This window comes from Papaver somniferum, chromosome 8, assembly GCF_003573695.1.
Source record: "Papaver somniferum cultivar HN1 chromosome 8, ASM357369v1, whole genome shotgun sequence".
In the NCBI taxonomy this organism is placed as follows: domain Eukaryota; kingdom Viridiplantae; phylum Streptophyta; class Magnoliopsida; order Ranunculales; family Papaveraceae; genus Papaver; species Papaver somniferum.
In genome coordinates, this window is record NC_039365.1 from 55488377 (window position 1) to 55493543 (window position 5167).

A 5167-nucleotide genomic window follows, 5' to 3' on the forward strand; every position below is an offset into this window, starting at 1 on the left:
ACACACTAAAAAAAAAAAGCATACACACTTCTACTTCCTAGTCTTCTTAGCCTTGGTTTGCTTTCCCTTTGTGACGGAAAGATGTTGAGTCACATATATAATACCAGCAAAGTTCTGGCTGAAAAGTTGATTATCTTGAGTAGATCCATGAGTGCTAAGTCCTGCTGGTGGTCTTCCATGAGTGCTAGGTCCTGCAGATAACTCACCAACAAATGATGATGTACGTCTGGATTTACTTGTGATTTACTTACAGAATTTTCCTTTGAAGTTGGCCTCTTAGCAATCATGTTAGTTGTCTTCTTAGGAGTGTCATCAATTGTTATCACTGGTTGTTCCATTGCAGCCTTAATGAAGTAATTATCACCCTTCCCAAGTTCTGAATTCATAAGATCCATTTGTAAACATATGAAGCCTTTATCATCAGGTACATCATGCTCCCAGAACATGAACAAGTTTTGTTTGTAACCAAACTCTCAGGCATACATGGGTCCACCATCCAATACCAATATAAATTAGGAACTTCCTTTTCATTAAGACGCAACTTAACACGCAACATATGCTCAAATTCCTTAAGGTCAATTTTATCTCTATCCATGTGAGGGAATAACAAAGTCAGTTGACTCTCCACAAAAAACACGATGATGTCTCTATATGGATAATGTGTATAACCACTGCAAATGAACAAACAAAGACACAATTCATCAAATTTCACACTTCACATAGAAAAACCCCTATATTTCAACCCTAATCTCTAAAAATCCCCAATTTCATACCATAATCATTCATACTCAAATCAAACATCAACTAATCCTTCTGCATGCTTCAATTGACTACGAAAATTGAGATAAAAATAAAACCCTAACATGCAACTACATCGACTCATCTTTCTGCATACATCGATTCAACATATGAAAATTGAAATACAAACAAAACCCTAACATGAAACTACATCGATTTGAGTAAAAAACTGAAAAAAGATGAAAAAAGTGAAGGGTTTACTTAAAGGAGAAAAACGAAGTTAGGGTTTGTGGAATCATACCATGGCTACTGCTGGTTCTTCCTCCCGTTTCCCTTCTTCATCTTGAAATATACTAAATCCTTTATTTAGAATCTAAACCTAAACAAAACCTTTACTGAAACCCTAATTTTCTCCGCTGGAGAACAGAGCGACTGAGAGAAAGAGAGAGAAAGAAGAAAAGAAAATGGAACGAGAAAGAGTGAAACCCTTGGTTTCATTTCCCGCGAAGGATATGCTAGTAATTTAATTAGTGCCACGTGTAGCAATCGAGTGCACGCCATCTTGAGCCGTCGATATTAGATACGTGTAGGTATCTTGACCAAAGTCAGCACACTTTTGACCAACCATGTGGATTTGGACGGCAATGCTAACAGAGATGGCATTTTATAAATTTTGAAAAAAACGGTGGCAGTTTCTTAAATCGGAAATAGGAAGTGTGGCATTTTGTTAAAATTCTCATTATTTTTTCTCTTTGTAAGTTTTGAACCTGGATGCTAATTTTTGAACTTACCTTTGTGCCTCTTGTCCTGACCCTGGATTTTGATCCTACTCGGTAGATAGTTGAGGGTCTTGATCCCATTGGACTTATGGTGAGATGTCGTACTTTTATTGTTCATCTTTCTCCTCCTAGCTTAAAGGACCTCAATTCATACGAATTGTTTTCACAAAATTAGTTTTTGCTGAGGCTAATGTAGCCTATGTGAAGCAACAACCACATTGTTAATCTGTGAGGATAGGTTACATATTCCAATCAAAGTTCCCCAAGTTGCTAAAGGTCCCATGGGTTCATAGCAAACTGTAAGTCGTAAACTCGGTATTGTATATTCTTTCATTAAGTTTTATCTGAACCAGTCATCTGGAGGCTTGTGCTTCTTTTAATTTTTGCTCTTTTTAAGATATTTTTTCAGAATTAGTCATAAAAACCCAAGGTGACCAAACTTGTGGTACAAAAACCCCATTCAAATGTTGGGATCAATTAAAACTCCATCTTAAACAAAATTGATACAAAAACCTCCAAATTTTTAAAAAGTGATACAAAAACTCCAAATTTCAAAATTGGTTTCATCAAAATTCTTTGGGCCTTTTGTGTTACTTTTGTTTTGATGGAGTTTTTGTGTTACTTTTGTTTTGATGGGTTTTTTATGGATGGATAGTGACACCTTTGGGGTTATAACTCGCGGACCGATATTTTTTTCTCCAATTTATCTTTCCTTTTTTTTCTTTTAATTATTATTGGCTAATGAGTAATGATGTTTTTTTAATAGGATGTATTGACTACTATGAGGAAATTGGCAGAGAAAGTACTTGAAAACTGCAAAACTAAGTTGAAGCCGTACCTCAAGCAAATAGTGGAAGACACAGGCTTGTCACTGAATGATTACAGTGACGTTGTTTCCTGTATATGTCAAGAGACGCCTGATGCAATCAAGCATTGCGATGATGTGTCAGAAGAACATCCGGTCTGCTTCTTGTTATCTTCTCTGTATCTATGTCTATTTTCATTATCTCATAAATAATTGTTTTTGATGCTTACTTCTGTCAATCTCTCGAGCTGTTTCTGTTGCTGAATGGTTTTTCTTCTTTGAAACATGTATTGGTTGCAACTATTTTCACTGAGAAGGGTTTAAGTTTTTCTTATGTTGGAAACTACTGTTTCCTCTTTCAGTACCCTTGATAAGATTCTCTAGGTATACCTATATCTTGCAGTTCTATGTGCTAAAACTTTGCAATGGTTAAGTTCCCAAGAATATGATTTATGTTACGGTGAATGTATCGTGAAAAAAAGAAGCTTTGTTACTTACTGCTTGTGTGGTAAGTCTCGTGAAAAATGTGAACTGCTTGTGACTAGTTGTATTGACTCAATTCTCTGGCATCTTTCAGGAAAATGGGGGCAAGCCATATGAGAAAATGACCTCTGATGAGCCACAGGCAAGTAATTATTTGAGTAATCTTATGTTAGTAATGTTCTGCTTTTACATATATCTAATGCTAAGATATCAGCTCAACATATTTCGTCTTTTGATTAGGTGACCAAAGAGATGGAAATAGAGGAAGTGGTTACTCACCCCCTCGTAAAAGAATCGAAAAAGCTTGTGACAAGCATAATGGCAACTGCAAGATGAAACTTAGCTTATATAAAGACAACTCTCTTTATTGATGTTTAGAAAATCTCTCAAAACTAAACACAAGCTCTAATCTTGCTCATATGATCAACCACAACTTTGGTGATCATATATATATAGAATTATGAATTCCTTTTCCTAGTCCTATTACCTTATTACATGTCTTTCCTTTTCTTAGAACTAGATGACTTCTAATTCCCTTAGGATTACATCAATTTCCTAATCTTGTCCTAACCAGCTTGTTAGTGACTTCTATGTTGAAGTTTAACCAACATTCTCCCCGTTAAGCTTCAACCTTACCCGTGACATATCTTGTACTCCAATCAATTGTCTCATTTCTTCAAACTTGATCTGAGCTAATGCTTTTGTCAATATATATGCTTTCTGCTCAGTTCCTGGTATGTGTTCAACGTTAATGACCTCCTTCTCGATGCATTCTCGTATGAAATGATACCTTTTGTGAATGTGTTTCGTCTTCCCATGAAACACTGGATTTTTAGTGAGTGCAATTGCAGACTTAGTATCAATCTTGATGAGAACTTTTTCAGGTTCTCTTCCTTTGATTTCACCCAACAGTTCTTGAAGACATATTGATTGTTTAGCTGCTTCTGTTGCAGCCATAAACTCAGCTTCACAGGATGAAAGGGCTACAGTGTCTTGCTTCTGTGAACACCATGTAATAGGTGCTTCTCCTAGATAAAATATATGATCAGTTGTACTTTTTCCATCATCTTGGTCAATATTATGACTGCTGTCACTATACCCAACAATTCCTTTTGATCCTCCTCGACCATACTTCAATCCATAGCTGATTGTTCCTCTTAGATATCTCAATATCTGCTTTATTACATCACCATGAGACTTGCGTGGACTCTGCATATAACGGCTTGCTACTCCCACAGAGAAAGCCAAGTCTGGTCTTGTGTGTAACAAGTATCTAAGGCATCCAACATTTCTTCTATAACTCGTTGGATCAATCTCAGCTTCTTCTTGTGCCTTTGAAACTTTAAGTCCAAACTCCATTGGTATCTTAGTTGGATTACAAGTTTCAAGTCCTGCTTCTTTCAGAATTCTCCTTGCATAAGCTTCTTGTTTAATCTGAATCCCATCTACTCCTTGATGGACTTCTATGCCAAGGTAATAAGTGAGTTTTCCGAGGTCTGACATCTCAAAATTTGATGAAATTTCTCTCTTGAACTCATTGATCACCTTAAGGGAGTTGCCAGTCAAAAATAGATCATCTACATAGACTGCAATCACAAGAAGCGTTCCCTTTTCTTCTCTTCTGTATACTGATGTTTCTTTAGAGCACTTAACAAATCTGATTTCTCTTAAGATTTGATCTAACTTTGTATTCCAGGCTCGAGGAGCTTGTCTTAGACCATATAAAGCTTTTGATAACTTATAAACCTTATGCTCTTGTCCTTTTACTTCAAAACCTTCTGGTTGTTCAACATACACATCTTCTCGCAATTCACCATGTAAGAATGTTGTCTTAACGTCTAAGTGGTGAATTTCCCATGAGTTTGATGCTGCTTCTGCTATTAAGAGACGAATCGTCTCTAGTCTAGCAACTGGTGCGAAAACTTCATCAAAGTTTATGCCTGATTCTTGAACGTATCCCTTAGCTACAAGTCTTGCCTTATATTTGTTGACAGTACCATCAGCATTCCGTTTTATTTTGAAGATCGACTTAAGACCAATCACTTTTACCCTGATAGACGCATTTATGTGTCTAATATAGCCCAATTGTATATTGTGTTAGTACCCATTTTTGTACTTATTATGGTGTTTTATTTATTTGTAGGTGTTTTTGGAAAAATAAGGTTTTGCGGCAAAATTGGTTAAAAATGTGGCGTTTGGAGCTCCGTTGACAGTATACCGGAAGTAGCCCAGAAGTACCCCGGAAAAGTCCGAAAACATCCAAGAAAAATTACTAAAGGCACCTAAGATTTGGTTATTTCCACCCCAAGAATTTTATTTCAACCCCACTTGTTATTCGCACCCTATCAGAGGATAGGGGGCA